Below are 20,287 nucleotides of genomic sequence, written 5' to 3' on the forward strand. Positions count from 1 at the left end.
TTAAGCAGGAGAGAATAAATTATTTTCTCTCTTTTTCTGTATATGAATTGAGAGAGACCTTTTATTTACCACAAGCTAACAGTTTCAGCCTGCAGAATTCATGCTAAGCTAGGCTAAACAAACATTTACCTGAAAGATTCCCAATTGAACTGCTGCCCTTGGGTAGAAATTTTAGGATGTGAACAACAAGAAAGGCATTCTGGTTATGTGTTTCTGCTGTCTTGAAGAACAATGGTATATACTGCTATAGCATGGGTTGCCATACTCTTGCCTTGGTGTTAAACCTGGCACTTCTTCAGGATGCTATCAGCACAAACAAATAAATATAAAAACAAGCTGCTTTTAACAAGAGAATGGGTATGGCATGTGAAAATTGTGAGAATGATATTTTTCTTCATAAACCAAAGCCAGACAGATACAGTTTTTGAACTTCTCACTGCGTTTATAAAAAACAAAACAAATGATCCCACTGTTCTTTTACCTGTGATACCAAACAGAAATAACAAATTTGTTTTAATTAGAGTGTTGAAAACTGATTAGAGGAAAGCAAAGTTGCAGATTAGCTGCAAAACAAAAACAAAAGGGAAAAAAAAATCGGTGTTATGTAAAATGTATCTGTTGGATCTGGCTCGTGTGAAATTCATAAATGTCACCACTGCAGTGAGAGTTCCCAAAGTAGCATGAAACGCAAACAATCTGTAGGATTTAACACCCACTGCCTCGACACTTTTTCGCTCACACATCCCAGAGATCGAGAAATCGCTCTGCAAACTGTGTCACGCATGTTCATTTGTTCTTCAAGACATCCAGGTATAGGCCCCTGAAAAAAAACAAAAGAACAAAAAAAGAGGCAAAACTTTAACTTTATTCCTTCACATTTTCAGCTGAACTCGTATTTAATGGGGCTTTTAGCCTTACCAGCAGTTACCATGGCAGCCATATATTGAGTGACAGCAAAGTGGTGCGCTATTTCAGACTGGATGCTTCCCCTATTAATGTCAGTCTATCTCAGGTCAAGTCAGATTATCTTTATTATTTAAAGTGTGATGCCAAAAACCGTGCTAAACTTTCTAATCTTTATAATCACATGCATATCATTATCATTTTAACAGTAAAGAGGTTTTTTTCTATTTGTTTTCAGTGGTTAACTTTGCTTTCTTTTCCTCGTAGTCAGTGATATCTTCTAATTTGACTCTTAAATGAACAAAACGAGAGCTGTGATATTTAATTAGGCTTGTGAGATTTGATTTCCAGTTAAATTAAAATGCCACTTTGTCCTTTGTGTTCGCCAGCCTCTTTACTCTGTTGCTTCAGTGCACGCTGCGATTCGCGCGATGCAAAAAACGGCCAAGGGGAGGAAGCGAGGAAGAGGAGACAGCGTGAGGGGAAAGAGACAGACACTGACTTCTCAAGCTCTCACTGTTCGGCTCACCACTGTCAAGTAGGTCAATGCGACAGGCTTGACTGAGTTCTCCTCTGTAGCGTTGTTGTTCAGGCTGGCGCTGAGTAGGTGCCACGCTGGATTCACCTGTTTAAAAAAGCTTGCACAAATGCAGAGTGAACGGCGTGTCTGATCCTGTGTGGATAGATGCTGTGGGCGTCCTGTGGCCAAAGAAATACATCACTCGTTGACCTAAACAAGCGAAAGAAGCAGCAAATAAGAAAAAAAAAATCATATTTATACAGATATATAAACATTTTTTTTAAAGACTGTAATGAAGTTCATCGAAAGTTCATCAAATGCCACTGGTCATGTGATGCTCTTTAAGGTTGGTTGGGTTTTTTTTTTTTTTAAAGGGAAGATAATCTCCATGGGGACCAGATGAGCTATTCTCATTGAAGTCATCTTCCCTCACAATTGCAAAATGTTGAGCATAATAACTTGCACCCTCCACTTCACGGGCCCCTCTTCCTGCACACTCAGCTGCTTCAAAAAGACCACATCTGACTCATAATAGACCTCATTAGACTTGTATTGAATAAGCTCTGAGCCGGCGTAACTTAGCCTCACTGTTAGTTGCTTTTTCGCCTCAGTGTGTATTCTCCATTAGAGAATTAAAGATTAATTGCCAAATTTTTTCCAGTTTAAAGCATTGATTAATTACAGTGAGAATCACTGGTGGATCCAGAAGATTAATGTCGTGAGATTGCCCCCCACCACCACCACCACTACCACCCCCCACCCCCCCTCTTCTTTAGATAGCTATTGATTTTGATTTGCTCAAAAATGCCTGTCTTGTCTTCCCAGGAGGGCAGAGCTGAATGAAGCACAAGCGGCATGCCGGGCTGCTCTAAATTGCATTTTGCGAGACACGGCCTAAAACACGAGCGGCGTGAACTAACATTCACTTAATTGGGCAGCAAGTGATTGCGCTAAAGAGGTTACCGATTGAGAAGGAGAATCAAATGCGGCAATAAATAAAATTGTCACTTCAAGTTAAGAGATTAGCGAGGCGCTCAAAGATAAATGTACCTTTTAGACGTCGAGGAACTCGACTTCCTGTTTGTTTGTTGTTGTTTTTCTTGTTTTTTTTAAATCAAGATGCTCTCTAGTCTGTGCAAAATTTCTATTTCAAGACTCCAGTCTGTCCCCTTTCCAACTTCAGCTTATGTTGTCTCCTGCTGCCCACGAGCGATGCACAGTGTACAGTAGCTCAGGCATAGACGAAAACAATTGTCTTTTTCTGGTTGTCACATTTTTTTTTTACAATCTCAGCCTCAGTCACAACAAATCAGAGCGACTCGAGTGTTCGGTTTGTCGCGGACACGGGGCTCTTTATCACTTAGCGCGCCGCTGTGAGGTAGTCTTCTAAACACAGGATTACGCCCATTGTGATCTGCCTAAGCGCACCATATTAGCGCCACATTCTCATGAAAACACATGAAAGCCACTTTGAAACGTAGGATGCCTCTGATATGCCCTGCGTCAGGGGGAACGTGCAACCGTATCAGGGAACGCGTGAGCTCCGATTCGTTTCCGTTCTAAATGAGACGCCGACGGTGTAAAACGCCTGATTGTAGCGCCGCGAAAACGTAGAGGGAGTCATTCACGAGACCTCTGTGTGTGATCTGCACAGAAAGTGTTGCATCAAATGGATTTTCGATGCCGGTCTCTGCAGAGCATTCATCCTCTTTTCGCTACAAGAGCAGGTATATTTAACATTGCATGAGAACGGGGGATAGATATGAGAGCATACATGAGACTGTATGAGACTTCAAGTGTAAAATCAGCGGGAAAACCTGTATGGAGGCCTCGGATTTGGGCTTAAAGCTGACTGAAGATGGCTACGTGCTTTAAGCCTGTAAGAAATATCTCGATTCTCTCAGTTTTATTACTTCAGCGCTTGACTGTAATTCTGCAGTGACAACAAAGCTGTCTCCTCCTTTTCTTCTGCTAGGTCCGCCATCCCAAACCTGTTGAACTCAATCAGTGGAGCTAAGATGCACCATTGGTTGCAGGTCACGTAAGCTATGTTGGGGAAATGTTTGTCTCTGTGATTGAACTGTCCCCCGGGCCTACGTTAATTGAGCTCCCTGTAATCACACGCAGGCCCATATGATCAGTGTCTGCAGCCCTGCAGAGGGCTGGTTGAGATTATCCACTTGCCTGGCTGTTCCATTTTGAGACTGTAATCGAAATGGATTTTTGTCCTCTTCTTCCACATCTTGCCTCAGCGGACAAGCTTGGATATGACATATTTGCATACACTAGCAGCTAAGCTCCTGGGAAGGCTGCATCCGTCAGGAAGTCTGTCATTTCAGTTTTGACTGAAATATCTTAAGAAATAAATGAAACAAATGGATATATGAAATATCGCACAGATGCTCAGGGTCCCGCTGGAATTAATCGTAACAGCTCTGCTGATTGCTTGCGTTTTTATTTAGAACCTCCTGCACGTCAAAGCTCTCGATCCCTGTTCCTGACCCAGTGGATAAACAGATATGAATGTTTTAGAGGACTCACCTTAGCACATTCCTCTGATTCTTCCTGTAGCGTCACATTAGTTTTAGTGAAATATTGCAAAGGTTGATGTGTGTCGTGATGCATTCTCAATAATCCAGGTAAGGAAATCCCAGAAAGTTGATTCAGTTCATGTGGACACTTTTTCACTGTGAGAAATGTTTCATGACTCATCCAAGTGACTTCCTCAGCTGATGCATGCGTTACCATCAGCTCCCGGCTGGATGAAATGATGAGGTAATGAGATGAGGAATACTTTATTTATCCCATGTTTAGGGAGATCTTTTGTTAAAACAGTTGAAATGATGATTAAATACTAATAAAACAAATATCAGGCAGATGGCTCTCTCCAATCAGATAAATTATTCCATATCGGGTAAAAGCATGTGGTATGGCAGCCTGATAGAGAAGGTGATCTACTGCCTGTTCAGTAACTGGTGCTCAGGGTGGTCAGGTTTGATAACCATCAGCCAATCACAGATCCAGCCTTCCTGATCACTTTATTCAGTCTGTTGGTGTCATCAGCTCTGATGATGCTCCCCCAGCAGATCACAGCAAAGTACACTGTACTCGCCACAACTGACCAAATATCTCCATCATTCTGCTTTTCTATACAGCCTCAGTGTTTGTCTTCCAGTTCAGCCTGTGGTCGATGTGGATGGTCAGCTTCTTCTACCACATTAACATCTGAGGATAGACACAGGTAATGTAGCATTTAGAAGCAGATCATTCCTCCTAGACCACTGCACAAAATCATCTACTAGTGCTCTGTATTCATCCTCCTGCCCGTCACCGACACAGCCATGAATTCAACCAGTGTAAAACTGTTTGACTGTTTTTTTCCCAACCCATTTTAAATCTGTTCCATTTCTGCCAACTTTGTATGAAGTCGAGGCCAAAGGCTGAACTTTCCACAGGACAGCCTTGGTAGTGCTCCAGGGCCCAAAATATAGGAGGGTCCCCGTGGACACGCCTTCAAACGCACCTCTCTCTCACTGTACAGATATATGCACTCTAGTATATGTTTAAGTCATGATTGTGAACCAAAGCCTAACTTAATTTATGCAGTACACATTTTCCTTATAAATCGAATTCTAGCTGCAAGTACCGTATTTTCTTTTTGCATGTCCATTGATTTCATATCAATAGGCGTGCAAACTATTAGCGCATAATATTAGTTGCACATTCTGACCTTGCAATTTGTCAGTTCTGATAGATGCTTGCAAACCTGTTGATCCGAACTTAGCACCAATTAGTTCATAATTTGTAATACAGCACAGTGGTGTTATAAATTATGCTTAGCGAGCCAAAGCACAAAAAAAGGAAATAAAGCAAATGGTGGTCAAAAGAGGACAGAAAGCAGGATGAGTAAACCACCAGGACTTTGGCAGTGTAAATGACTGTGCTTGTTTCGCACAGTGACCCCATCCAGTCAGTTTGTGAGGACGTTTTCTCTGTTTGTCCACGCTTACAGACATTACAGTTGTCTTCATGTTACTTTAGCGAGGCTGAATCTGTGCTGGGATTGTGCTAGCCTAGTAGAAGAAGATGGTGTGACTTTGTAGAACAAGCTTACATAAATGTGCCCAAACCTCAAACTGTAGTTGTTGCCAAAAGTTGGGAGGATGATATTGATATTATTGATTAATGTCTATGATTATAGATGTGTGTTTATGTGTGTGAGAGAGAGATATCAAGAGAGAGACAATGTCAACGCCATGTTACTGGGATAAAGTTAGTTTTTTTTGTTTTCTATTAAAATAAATACAACTAAACTGGACAAATATGAATTCAGTGAGGAAAGGTTACCTTCTGTTTTTCTTTGAGTTTAATATATTTTGCAGTCTCCTCTTTCTACCTACTCTTCTATCTTGATCGTGAATGAATGAATATAAATAAATAGTCCACGCTTCATGAGATTTTTGACCAAAGCAGCACTAGAAAAGAAAGCAAGTCCTCTTTGTCCTCTATGAATGTGTTTCCAATCACATCCCAGTAAATCCCTTTGCAATAATGAATGAGATACACGCTCAATTCATCTTCCCGAAAAAGCCGGGGCTGTCTAATTTGTACAAACATTTCTTTGGGTGGAAGCAATTAACAGCCGTGATGCACTAAGGTGACACTGCTGAGCTGAATCATACCTCAAATGGTGAACCAAAATAAGAACCAACGTGTTTCTCTTTAGTTAAATTCATTAGGGCGGAGAAGCCATTATCTCAGTAAACTGCCCTGGCTGAATAATTAATCATCCCATCACTTGTTTGTTTGGTCTAAATGTATAACATTTATTCCTCGCTCCTTCCAGCCTAATGAAATCCTTACATTGATATGAGTAAAATGTTGGTTCTTCATGCTCAGCCCAGCAAAGTCGTGGTGGAGGCTTGATTTGGTTAATGCATAATAAATTACAGTTATTATGCACTTTTGATATAGAAGGTCAGAAAATCCTTGAGGCCTTTTGGAAGTAAGAACTAAAAGTAAAATTCTTCATCTAAAACACACATATCAGGAGTACCTGTAAGTTTATTATTAAGTTGTGCTTTTTAATGTAGTAACGCTACTGACACAATCCTGCTTCTGTCATGTGACTTATTAGTAAAATAAAAGTAGCAACACTGCAATGTTAATGTTGTATTAAAGGTAATATTAAAAGGAAATTTTACGTGGGTAAAAGGCAGATATGGAAATTGTTGGCAATGTATTTGAAATGAGTACTCATGCTTAGTGTGGGAAGATGGTTCCTGTGACTGTTACACTATCCAGCATACAATGTAACAAAAAGAATCAGATGAATTCAAAGTGCTTCATTCTGCAGCTGCTCACCGTTAACGATCGGAACACGTACCGTTAGAAAACACGGATTCGTGAGTTTCACTTGGTTGCGGGTAGGTAGCATAAGGACAGCAGTGCTCACAAAAGTATGGTTAGACTGTGGTGTGAACAGTCTACACATTGAGCATTTGTGATATTGTAGGTTTTGCGTGTAAAACGCTATATTCAGCCATTTTTAAATTTACCGCAAGTTTCCATATTTGTTACTTGAAAAAAAGTATCGCCTTTTGATATTGGATGGTGCTCTTTGATACACTTTCACTATAATCATTCTTACTCATGCAATTTATTGTTGACCTGACTGCTGATATATTTTTTAAAGAGTACAAGACATTTATTATTGTCTTATTTTGCTCAGCTAGTAGCGACACAATATAACTATCTACCAGTTCTTGTAGAGCACCTTTCTACTCAACCTGAGCACTCAAAGCCTTTTATACAACATGTCTCATTCACCCATTCATAAAAGCACAATTTTTTCTATGTTTACATGCTTTCTGTCTAGTATTCACCGACAATCACGCTGTGATGGATGCATCGGAGAGCAACTTGGGCTGAGTATGTTGTTCAAGCATATTTGGCGTCCGGGCTGGAGCAGCCAGGGATCGAACCACCAACTTTCAGATTAGCAGACGACCTGCTCGCCATCGGCCACCACCAACTGTCTCAGTCACACTAGATTAAAAATAGAAGGACAACCTCATCGCTACAATCTGTGGTTGCCAAGTGATTACAGTGAATCTTTTTCCTCATTCATCAATTGATTACAAGTAAGTGGAGTGACCAACTAGCTACCTAGAGGTGGAGTATGTAACCACTTATGATCGCAAGGCAATTGCAATGGTCACCTGGCGGGAGACAACATGTCTCCAAACAATCATGGTATCTGGCAACGGCAGTCATTCTCAGACAGACTGAGCACTGAGCCTGCAATGCAACCGGGGATTTGACTTAACTGGTTACCAAGTAGTGGTATTCCAGAGAATTTCAAGCAAGCAAGGTTGCAATTAAATTGCTGTCCTGCAGCAACTATGTCACTATTTGTGGAGGGGATTCTAAATTTCTCTTTCAGCTTTGTGGAGTTTCTGGCTAGACTCTGGATGTAAGTAGTTAATGTGAATGTTTCTTTAACTATATAAATTAACTTGTTTTTATGCAGATGGCAACAGAATTGTGACTTTTGCCAATTTATCACAAACAGCTTGCGCATAATTGTCAACTTGATCCTGTTCTATAGTAGACCAGCTCCATGTCATTCTCATTTTATTTCCTTCTTGATACACCAAAGTCACTTTGAAGACAGACTGACTGTGAGTGGCAACAGATCTGGTCCCTGTCTTTGAAGCAACCATTTCAAAGGCAACGAGATTGCAAGCTCATTGCTCGAAGATGCAATAATTTTGGTCGTGCCGCAGCCTCCAAACACTGTTTTCCCTTGAGGAACTGTAGAAAAACCTCTTTTACTAGCACAGGCTATTCAGTTTACTGCAATACAATACCAGGACTAGTAGACTGCCTGCATTTGAAAAACTGGAGCCACGTAACAGCCCAGTTTTTGCTTGCGAATCAATGAATTGATTAATCACTGACTAATTACTGAATCTCAAATTTCAAGTACTGTATGATATGACGCCGTCTGAAATGTAGTGAAAACGTACAAATTTGGTGAACAAACTGAAACGTGTAAGGAAACTAGAAATATCCTGTAATTCTGTCTAAGTGCATTATTTGAGAGTCTGTATTTATTCTCCACCCCTGGGTTCTTTCAGAAATACTTGGACTCATTTATTGCATTTGCAGTATTAAAAACAGACTTTTTTTTTTTTATTATTTGTTTGTTTGTGAAAAGCTGACATTTTGAAGCTGCAGTCCAAGGCTTTCACATGGCAACGGCCAAAACACCACAACAATAGCACGCGAAGGTTAAAATAGATTTTGGCAAACAACACCCACGACTAATCATGCGTGTGCCTGCACTACAATGGGGGTTTTCATGCTTCTAAGCCCTAATAAAGTCAAAGTAAAACACCCTCTGTGCTCCGATGTGTCCCTCATTTTCCTAGATTGATTTTTCTTCTTATTGTAATTGATTGGTGGGTAAAATGATACAAGCGCTGGCTGTGCAGTATGTGACAAACAAACACGAGTTTTAAAAACGCAGATTGTAAATTGACCTGGGTTTTTGTTGGCCAGGTTGGCAGCTGCGAGCAAATAGCCTTTTAAGGGACTGTGCTATTCATTAGAGCGTTGACCAAGAATTGTTGAAAGAGCTTAAAGAAATGCACTGATCTGAAATATATTTGCTCATAATTAGCTTTCCACCGACCCCTGTGTCTTCAGTGTGAGCACGCTATGATGCTCTCGATGAAGCAACACAAGCCAGTGTCATCAATTAAGGCAACAATGTGCTAAAGCGTTACTGTTCCACTGGTATTATAATGAGCACGCACTATAGAAAGCTAAATAATTCCTGGGGACACCGAGAGCTCCTCAAAGGGCTTATTTTCACCGAAGTCGGTGTCTGCCTCGTGCAAAGGCTTGTGGCCGAGGCTGAAGGCACACACAATTGGCATTCAATCAGACAAGAGCTCAGAAACTCCTTTTTCTTCTCCGACATGTGGATTTAAAGCTCAAATTGCACTTAACGGGAAAAGTGTGAGCAGTCCAGAGTCACTGTTTAATGATGCCCTGTGTTTGTTTTCTGGGAAATTCACTTTTTAATCTCCTGGACTCTGTGAAGGCTTGCCAGGGTAGCGGTGCCACATAAAACCCCCTTGATTTCTTATTTTATCTGTGGACAACCAAATCGATCGTTGTCTCCCCTGCACCTGCTCACCTCCCTCCTCCGCAGCCCCCCAAAAGAGATAGGCCCACGCTGCCCGTCCCCCTCTCCAATCAGGCTGTTTAGACCAGGCTATTTCAGGGAGAGAATGAGGCACCGGGTGGTCAAGCACTCCTCAGTGTCTCCGAGAGACGAGTGCATGTAAAAAAAAAAAGAAAAAAGAAAGCAAGAAGAAAAGCATTGAAATTTCCCAGGATCTTGACATGTCTAATTGAGATTTCATGCCCTATTTTCTCAAAGATCCGAATCCTCGCTCTGTTCTACTGCAAGCAGTATTTCCCTGAGGATTGAGATGAAAGAAATTGTTTTCAGGTTTTATTTGGTTTTTGCTCCTTTAAGGGTTTTTTTTTTTCCATCGTGCTAGAGCAGCTTTTCAATAAAAGTCCACCCCCCTCTTTCTTTTTCTTTCTTTCTTTCTTTCTTTTTTAGACAAAGTGACTGCGGTTGATTTGGTTTGTCTGACAGGTAGCGAAAAAATGAATTCCAATAAAGTTTCGGTTTCTTCCATCAGAATAATTCATTTGACTACATGCATAGGTTTGTCACGATTTTAGCAAAAAAGAAAAAGAAAGAAAGAAGGACAAAAAGAAGTAGTCTTTGCAGCTGCTCTCATTCTGATTCATTTTTATTCATTTGTCCATCACAGAGTGCCTTAAGGTATTATTGGTGTTCAGTCAAAAGATTTGACAGGGGACCATGAATATTTCACAAGGACATCTATTATAGGGGTAAAAAGGTGAACCCCAGTGTTCCCTACTTTGACATCAAGCACTGTGAAAGTCTTCAGCCAACCATCATTTCTTTATATTTTGCTTCAACAATGAAAAACAGCTGCAGAGATTTATTATTGACAGGTGTGCAAACATACATAGAAATACAAAACATAAGACAAAAATGGAGTTTGTACACACAGCCTGAAATCTCTTAGGCAGCATTGCTGTGATTGCTTTAAGTAGTCTCCAACACCACTGGCTGAAATGGAGCCCCAAATCATGACAGAGCCTCCACCGTGTTTACAAATGGCTGTAGATGCTCACTCTTTGACCTCTCTCTCGATGGTCCTTAACTCATCAGCAGGACCGCTATCTGCTCCTTTGTGTAAGGAGTAGCAGGATGAACACTGTGAGGTCACTGTGTGAATGTCCCTGACTAAACAATCAGAAACAGATTTCATGAGGTTGGCCTGCGGGCCCGATGTCCTCTAGTGGGCCCTGCGATCACTACCCGGCAGCTGGGAGCCCAAATGGCATTTGCCTTAGAATACCAGAACTGACAGGTCCACCGCTGATGCCCTGTGCTTTTCACAGATGAGAGCACCCTGAGCACATCTGACAGATGTGAAGGGGTCTGGAGGGGTGAAGGGATGCACAGACTACAACCAGCTAGGCATTGGCACCCTGACTGCCATCAGGCATTAGAATGAAATCCTTGGAGTTTTTGTCAGACCTTAAGCTGGTGCAGTGGGTCCTGGGTTCCTCCTGGTGCACAATAATGCTCGGAGTCATGTGGTCAGAGTATGCAGGCAGTACCTGGAGAATGAAGGAATTGATATCATTGATTGACCCCCATGCTGGCCTGACCTAAATCCAACAGAACAGCTCTGGGACATTATGTTTTCGACGCTGCCAGGTTGTACCTCAGACTATCCTGGAGCTCAGTGATTCCCTGCTTCAGATCCCCCAGAATACCTTCTGTCATCTCATTAGGATCATGCAAGCACATCTTCATTTAATATTTTGGCATAAAACCACAGTAACATAATAAGATGCTGCATCAAATAATGCATATTCAATACATCTGTTTTCCCCCCATATCACATGTCAGTTTGTCTTGCTGCTTCATGCACCACTGTCACTCTACCACCCTGCTCCCTGTGCTCTCACAATGACATCACCCATTCTTACATTACACATCCCTAACAGCCACAGTGGGAGCACCAGCTTCCCAGCAGGCCCCACATTAGATGGTCTACAATCAGTGACATCATACACAAGCATCAAGCTCAATACCATGGGGAAATACACGAGAAGTGGGAGTGATCTCAGAGCCCCCGAGGCTTTTATTTATTTGTATTTTTTTTCATCTGGTATAAAGCAGGTTACATGACAGAAAGATATTAGCATCACATAAGGGAGTGACATTGAAATGCTGTATTTCTTTTTTTTTCATGTGCTGTGACTTCTAACATAAAAATATCAGGTTACATTAAATGAGACATTTTCGTAGGCACGGAAGATCAAGGCTATATCAAAGAAGACAACGCCTAAATGTGTCTACTGAAGCTTTTCCATTACATACACCATTCTCAGTGTTGCTTTTGTTGAATATATTTATATTTTGTTTATCAAGATATGCTGTATGTACCTTGATGATCCAAGGCAGCTTGTTGAAGCTTGACCTCTCTTGACAGAGGTAGTTTTTTCTTTTTTGGAAAGGTTGCTCCCACTCGAAGGTATTTAAAAAGGATTCAAAAGCTTGTTTGAAGATCTTCAAAGCAATGCACCGAACCATCGTAAACAAACAGCTTAGACCAAAGCACAAATCTTGGGTTTTTCTGCTCAGAAAAAAGTGCACTTTACCCAAGCTGGCTAAACAATGTAACCCCCTTTCATGGTCACCAAAAGTTGTTAACGGTTTCTATCAGTTTTGTTTTATCCACGTGATGGAGGTAACACAGTTGCTGCCAGTTTTAAAGGTTATTAAAAAGCTTGCAGCTGCAGTTGGTTTGACATCTGGAAAGTCCAAACCATGTTTCAGCTTGAGGTTTCCACCTATTTTGTGATCTTTTCCCATCGAAACTGTATTAAACCTATAGGTGGCACAATGCTCCACAGAGTTATTAGAAAGTCCTCAGCACTCGTAGTCCTTTGCATGACAGCCTTCCCCCCCATTTTCCCTCTTGGGGTGGCTGTAGCTCAGGTTATTGATCAACTAATAGCCTTTCGCTAATCAGAAGGTTGGTCATTCGACCCTTAGATGCTCCAGCATCCAGGATGCAAGTCTAAGTATCCTTGGGCAAAATACTGAACCCCAAGTTGCTCTCCAGTGACTTCATCACAGAGCAACTTGGGGTTGTGAATGTTAGAAGCACTGTTGTAGAAAAAAGTGCTTGTGTGAATGTGGCATGTTATATAAAGTCCTTTGAGTGCTGAGGTAGAGTAGAAAAGTGCTATTATTCCTGATATGATTTCAGAGCTCTTGTCTGTTACATGTGTATATTTTTCATTCTTCTTTTATCTGCAGGTTTGGTTTCACGCCACATTTCTTCATTCACAGATTGTATTGCTGTATTATTCTGTGGTTGTGCGTGCGTCTGAGCACTGATGTCCTCTTGTTAGTGATACTATTTTTGGAGATGCATTACTCCATTTATCTAGAATCTACTTTAAAGCTTTTCATAAAAAAAAAACTTGTATTATGTATCTGAAAACCCGTCTTTTTAACTTGACCTTTGTGAATTCTCTCTAAAAGCTGGAAATCACATATAGGGAATCTTTGTTGTTTGTAATACCGAGCACGGTGCAGAATTTAAAGCTTCTTTATGCACTAAAGAACTCCTCTAACATATTCAAAGAAATAATTAAGCTGTGGCTTCGCTCCCAAAGGAACCCTCGGCAATAATATTCCTGACATTCCAGTTCATTTAGCGCTCGGCGTCTGCACTTCTTTCTGATCATAGCAATCTTTGAGCTCAAAGAAGAAAAGTCGCATTCAAAGAAATCTTTTATGGCAGTTTTGCTTATTACCCTCTTTTACAGCCTTTCAGGAAGCTCATCTCGACACCTTTTTGTCCACTCCCAGCAGGGAGCATTAATAATCACCTCCATGCAACACTGGGACCATTGTCACAGAAGCAGCTCCAGCAAAGGGACCGTTAATGTCTCAAAGGAACCACTATTGACATCTTAGTGCTTTTGGAAGGATCTATTGGAGAGACAAAAATGCCTGTCTGTGAAAAAATGCTCATCCTTGCAGGTTCCCAGTAAGTGTGCTGGAATGTCAAGATCCCTCACCTTTGGCTTTTAGCAGGAGGTGGACCAGTGGATTAGTCATTCAGATTATCAATGAACAGAGTGGATTCAAATGGGAAGGAGGGAGAAGTGGGAATATTTGACCTGAGTAAGTTTCAAATATTATAAATAACAATCGTGCACTTTTTATCCCCTTAACCATTGAATGGGGGTTTGGTATTATTAAGTATCTGACAATGGGGGATAAATTACATTAGACTGGGGGAAAATACTACATTTCACAAGCGCTGTACTACAGTTTAATAAGGAGAGATCCTTCGGAAGAATCAAACATGATTCATTGATAGAATTCAGAATTCAGTTATTTGGCAATTAGACTCAGATGACCCATCATAGCAGAGCAGAATCCAGCACTAGGCATTAGGACAGGACCCCCAGAAGACGCTGGTGGTTGGTGGTGAAGATGAAGATGGAGGCTCGGCTGGAGCTCAAGAAATCAAAGTCTGGAAAGGAGAATAACGTAAGAGCACTGGAATTTAACGTACGCAGAGTGAAGGCTGACTGGCTCAAAGAAGGTGGGCAAGAAGGTGATTGGACTAGAGCAATGATGTCAGCACTAGTTTGTGGCAAAGAGGAAGTGATATAAAGAACTTAAGCATAAGGTTCATGTAAACAAATCACAAAAGTCCAGAACTGGTTAAATCTTAAATCTAGACTATTTACTACTTTTGTATGGACAAAAATGTAGCCATATAAACCAATGACAGCATTTATAGCCCACATTCATTTATTATACCTATCACAGTATAGGCCTGAAATACACATGCACCACAGGTCACACTGTGAGATGTACAATACAGACAATCAATAAGAACTCAAAATTCAAACTGATCTCTCTTCACAAACTCATCTGAAGTTTAAAACAACCGCTGTTTGGGTGCTGCAGGTGCAGCAGATGCAGCACACTGGGGTGAATGCACTCCTTAATGAATGAATTTCAATGACTAGCTACAGACCACAGTGATGCTTTGCAACAGAACGGGGCGCCCCCTGCTGTAAGGAGTCAGCGATTTAATTAGCGACCCAGAAGTTTCCTTCTTTACTGTCCAGTTGATGTGGGACCTTGTTGCTCCACATTTCAGAGATGGATTAGGTTAATGGACCCTGCATTGACCCACCTTCCCTCTGAGGGGTGCAGATATTACACTGCTGCTCCTTTTTTGGGGGCCCTGAAATATAGATGGCTCCGTTTGCACTTTCTCTCAATTAAAGCTATATTGTTTTAGAATAAAGAGTCCCCCGAGAAACCATATTTGCTCGTTTTCAGCCAGAGGTCATTAAATACTATAATACCTGGCGTAATCATGGCTGCATGAATATTGGGTTCATAATCTCTTGATATTGATTATCCTTTACTTTAACACTTGTGTCAGGCAGATGACTTTGCATGCAGTTCATTCTTGCTTGGATAATTTTATATCTTTATATTACTTTAAGTTGTTGAGGTTAAGCATTGACATCATGATAAAAGGAGCATTTGGAGGTTTTGATTTTTTTTTCATCAGTGTCCCTTTAAGGCCACGCCCTCTGCACAGTCAGCAAATTGTTTGCCACAGCCACAGGTGTCTTTGTGATATCAGAACAGAAAGTCCAATTTAGACAAGTAATGGCAGACAGCACGAAACTCTTAAAACAGGCTGTAAAAAACATAATGCAAACCAGGGGTAAGAGGTGTGGATGAGTAGTAGTAATCTGAATGTGCCACAGGAAAAGGAAGAAGAAGAAGAAGAAATTGTTAGTCTGTCAAAATACTTTGCTTTCTTGTGTGCTAAGTTCAAATGATTCATTGGTGCTTTTACCTTACAGCTACAGGTATTTAATTTTTAGCATCTTAACTTTCATGCAATCCTTAGAAAAGCCAAATCTGTGAAAGAATACATTGTGCTGGGTTTGTCTTCCTGCTCTCTGGGTAAGGTGTGGCTGACCAGAAGCAGGAGGACAGTGCCGGACCAAAGCTACAGGAGTCTGGTAAGATTTGCTAATGATTGTTGCCTCGACTGCCACATGGGAAGGAGGTAATGTTTAAAGTTCAGCAAGTATTTATTTGTTCAGCCCCTCAGCCAAAAACAGCAACTGGTGGACTGCAATAATGGATATTTAACTTGATGGATTTGAGAGTAAGCTTGGCTGTACCTGAAGTGAAAGAGCTGATTTATTTAGTTTGTTCAAACGACAGGAGGGGGAGGGGTCTAAGCACCCCCTCTTATTAGGTGGTTATTTGCTGCCTTCATGTTCTTACTGTCCAATTCTGTTACTGGCACTAAGATGCTGACAGCCTTATGCCTCCAGCCTGATTTATCCTGATATATTGACCCTTCCTTGTGTCTGATCTTTAAAATATAATCTACCTAGTGGTGAAAGTCTTCCTGACATTCTTTTGGGACACACCTTTACAAATCACCATTAAAAACAGGGCCAACAGGTCCATGTTCTCTTTCATTTTACGAATTCTTATGTGCTATCTAAATGCTAATGAGCTAATTGATATTTGAAGGCATGAATAACGTCCTCCTCCCCAAAAAAGCCAGAAACCAGAGTGTGCTGTCATCAAGATGTAAAGCCTGGAAACATTGTTTAGAGGATGGATTTGGAAGGGGTCTTTAAAAAAAAAAAAAAAAAAGCTTAAAATGTTGGAAGACAGAGGGGGGGAAAACATCAAAACAAGCCTTTTAAATGTTGTTTCCAGGATTTACACGCTGATGACATTGAAGTTATTCTAATTTTAAGTAGCCTCAGCCAGAAAACTGGAGCTACATCAAACTAAGCGATTTCCAGTGCTGCATGCCAACGTTACATCCCAGGAAATGTTGTTTTCCAAAACAAACAAAAAAAAAAGTATGTTCAGTAGCCCGGTGCTTGTTTAAGCATCATTAAAGGTGCTTTGTTGTTGTAGGTCCACATAAAGGAAAACTGACATTGTTCTGTGCTTGCAGGAAATGAAGCATGGCGCGCACCGGCGGACGTCATTCACATCCTGACTGCTTACAGCTGTTTCTAATATGGAGTAATCTGCTCTCTAAAATATTTATTTGTTTCCTTTTTTCAGTTCAGAGCCGTCACTGAAGCTGTCAGACCACCAGCAGATATCTCCCAATCTATTTTCCAGCTGTGAGGAGCTCTTCCCGGAGCTCTACGCCAAAAGGCAAATTCATTTGCTCTTCTCACTGACACTCTGAGATTTTGTATCATCGGCATCACTCGGGTCACTCATCCATTTTTTTTTTTCTCTTTACAGTCCAGCCATGTTTTGTTTTTTGGGCTACACATCTTTCCCGATTTGTGAATTCACCCTGAGAACAGATCATACATTCGGCACACAGAAGCAACGAGATGCTGAAATTTGAGCGACACGACTTCAATTTTTAATTCATGAAATCCTTTTTATGTGGTTGATTTCCTGGTATGATGCCAAAAATGAAGATGCTGGAAAATGTTCATTAAGCCTCATGACTTTTTTAAAAAAAAATGTAAAAGCACTTGTGTGGATGCAGGCTTGCTTATTTATTTTTTTTATTTTTATAGATTTGAAGACATTAGAAGTGAATCCAGTTTGTTACAGTGGGTCCTCAGTCACAACTGGGGTTGGGGTGGTTGAAGCAAAGTTCTCATATTATTTCATGTGTCTAATTTATCATACCTTTTAACACACCAGTGTGAAACACATCAACAAATACAAATTCGGAGAGATGCTGTATTCTGAAGGCTGCCCTTTTTTCATAGGAGTTTGTGCATCCCTCTTTATTTGTTTTTGGGGTGGGGGCAGTGATGTAGGTGCCACCAATTATGATTAAATGTCTGTTGTCACAGCTGATGACACGCACATGACTAACATCAGTGTGTTTGAGTTTTTTACATCCTGTTAAGAGACTACACTAAACTCCACTTATTATCTGGCATCTATTGGACATACTAGGGCATTTTGCTTTATGTGTATGCATGTACATCTGTGTGTCAGGTCCTCTTGTGTTTTGCAGGGAGTTATATTATATACTGTGCCTGTTTGAAACTGTCCGACCGCCTAATAGCACAGATCTCCCCTCTGATTGCATTTACGTTAGCCTAACTGTTGCTCCACCCTCTGAAAGTCGACAAAGAAGGTATGAGATAACTCCTGCTGTAGAGTGTGCTTCACTAGTGCACATCCAGTAAGGTAAAACTACGCTAATATCAGTATGCCTTTAAAAAAAATAAAATATGAAAAAGTGGCAGGGGAGCCCCAATTAACGCCCACCTCTGTTTCTAACCTGTAGGTCGAGGGTTGAGGGCTGACCGTTGACTGGAGGGCTCCGAGTCAGACAGCATGTGGGCTAACTTTACAGTCACTGTGTTAGAGCAGTGCGCTGTCCGCGGTGCTGAAACCTGCTGATGAACGCGGGGATTCGCTTTCAGCACCAGTGCAAACGGGGATTTTCTTTAAATAAATAATATATATATATATATTATTTCAAGATATCCTGACTAATGATGATGATGTGAGAATGGGGAAATGGCGCAGACAGTGATGTAGCAGGGTGAGGACGAGTGCGGCTGGCCTGCTAGAGAGTGGAGGGGAAAGGCGTTTCGGAGTTGTTTTATTGTGTCTGCGAGGGCTGGAGTGGAATAAAGAAAAGAGAGAGGAAAAAACCGAGCCGTTTGCAACACGTGAAAGCAGCACACGTCTCTTACATGACTTCAATAAGGTCGCTGATTCTTAGATGATGGTGACAGTGTGGTGATCTGCAGTTAAACAAATTTGTCAGGTTTCTTCCCTTTTTTTTGTTAAGGGGGGGCAGAAGATCGGACTATGCTACTCTCGAGTCGTGGTGTTATTCCCGCCCGCTCCACAGCCCCATACCTCGGCAAAAAGGCGATGTTTGACTTCAAATGCCATATTTAGGAAAAATGCTCGGTCGCTTTGAGTGACTGGGGCGAGGACGAATGGCGTCTTGTGATCTGGGAAGAGACGCTCGAGCTCAGTGAGGAACGCCTCGGAGCCAATAGCATTGGAGGGCTTGTGCACGCATAAGCGGTGGATGGAGCTTCTCCGGGTATACTTCCGCGTCCAATGCATGTTCATGTGTAGGTTGAATGGATGAAACGGGGAGTGCGGAGAGGTATAGGCATGCTGTGATACGGCCCTATATATTTGCCGGCAGGACTATCTTCCTTTTAAAGAGAACCTCCTCCGTGCGTTGGCTTCCACTCAGTGATGTCGCGTATTTGTGTGGCGCACCTGTAAAGAGCGAGACAGGCAGAAGCCGGCTTTTTTAATTATTTGATTCCTTTTCTTTCTTCTGTTATCTTTTTTTCCCTTTTGTTTCATGCATTTGCTGAAAGGAACTCATTTCTGTGTTTTGATTTAATAAATATTTAATTTCCCTCATTTTATCTTGTTTGTGTTGGCTTTTTATGTTCCCAAGTTTGAACTAAAGAGAGCGGAATTCGTCATTTTACACGCTATTGGCCAGGTGTTTTCATTCAGAGATTGTTTGCCTAAGGACGTCCCTAACTTTCATTTGTAGAAACGGTAAGATATTTTTACACATTTGCTCATTCACCTGAAACATGTGAAATCGATTTATTCTTCTTTTTATTATTATTACTAAGCCTGTTTCTGTTCGCTGAGGACAGTGTGTAGAGCAGATCATGCATTCACTGTAGTCTCAGGCTGTCTTATTGCATGCAGACGCGATGGGGAAAGTCGCCGTGATGCATTCATGTTTCCCCACTCAGGGCTCATTTTCAACTCTTGAATCGCGGTGGCTTGGCATATAGGAGAGACTTACAACAGGCTTTCTCCGCACATGTGCTCAATTTTTTTTTTCTCCTTCCCCCCCACCCCTCGACATGCACGGACGCACTATTGCTCTAGTGTGCAGAAATGCAGGCCTTGTAGAGGGCTGAAACGTGGGATCCGCATAGTAGTCGTTACACTGTATCCAAAGGGAGAAATGTGGGGTGTATTGGACTGATGTTACATATAGAAATTAATATTACTGGTTACATGATGGAGCCAGTAAACAAACTAACAAAATTTAAGCTGTTTGATCTTAGATTTGAGCTCTTTCATTAATATAAAAACTTGCGATTTTATTTAAGCTCTAAATTATAAAAGAGAAAAAAAGCGGGTCCAAATACAAATGAGATTTAAAATTAGTGAGTGGTGACTTTATTTTTTTCTGTCTTTCTAATTTAATCGTAAGATGGTCTGTAAGGTTTAAGATGCAGCGTAACTGCAAAAAGACTAATGCTATATAGGTTAAGTGCAGCCGGGTGTTGTGCTACTTAGAGTTGCCGGATGAAGTTCTGCTATCACATGCATATTCCTATGCTATTTTTGAATTTCCATGCAGCTCTTATTTGTGAAGAATACAGGAGCTTAGCTACTCGCCCCCCTTTTTAGAAAAACAAAACAAAACAAAACAAAACGATCCTAATCTTTGTCAGCATTCCTGTCTTTTGCCATTTTTTTTGTCTTTAAATATAGGCCACCTATATATTAAATCCATGCCCATATGTTTGTTCTGCATGGATAACAGTGGAGATGCCTAAAACTGAAAATATATATAAAATGTTTATGTTCACGTCGTCACTGGAAAAGGCTATATGTTAAAATTAGCTGATTACCCTACAAAGAAC

At 41.1% G+C, this 20,287-nt stretch overlaps 1 protein-coding gene and 2 long non-coding RNA genes across 4 annotated transcripts in view; all 3 read left to right on the top strand.

Moving 5' to 3' along the window:
* The first annotated feature begins 1,204 nt into the window (after positions 1 to 1,204).
* On the top strand, positions 1,205 to 8,817 carry LOC112846213 (uncharacterized). Its single transcript, XR_003219073.1, has 3 exons — positions 1,205 to 1,441; positions 4,579 to 4,664; positions 7,302 to 8,817. It is a non-coding gene; the product is annotated as an uncharacterized LOC112846213 (long non-coding RNA).
* Positions 8,818 to 15,196: 6,379 nt separating this feature from the next.
* LOC106098601 (uncharacterized) lies at positions 15,197 to 16,816 on the top strand. The gene is made up of 3 exons (XR_001224886.3): positions 15,197 to 15,481; positions 15,584 to 15,637; positions 16,716 to 16,816. It is a non-coding gene; the product is annotated as an uncharacterized LOC106098601 (long non-coding RNA).
* Positions 16,817 to 18,237: 1,421 nt separating this feature from the next.
* elavl2 (ELAV like neuron-specific RNA binding protein 2) overlaps positions 18,238 to 20,287 on the top strand; it is a 32,194-nt gene continuing 30,144 nt past the window's right edge. The window contains exon 1 of one of the 2 annotated variants that reach the window (XM_019352918.2): positions 18,238 to 19,175. The gene's annotated coding sequence lies outside the window, so the exon portion shown is untranslated. The remainder of the gene's footprint in view (positions 19,176 to 20,287) is intronic. The other variant, XM_013274478.3, reaches the window with a different exon arrangement.

Source organism: Oreochromis niloticus, linkage group LG3, assembly GCF_001858045.2.
Source record: "Oreochromis niloticus isolate F11D_XX linkage group LG3, O_niloticus_UMD_NMBU, whole genome shotgun sequence".
In the NCBI taxonomy this organism is placed as follows: Eukaryota; Metazoa; Chordata; class Actinopteri; order Cichliformes; family Cichlidae; genus Oreochromis; species Oreochromis niloticus.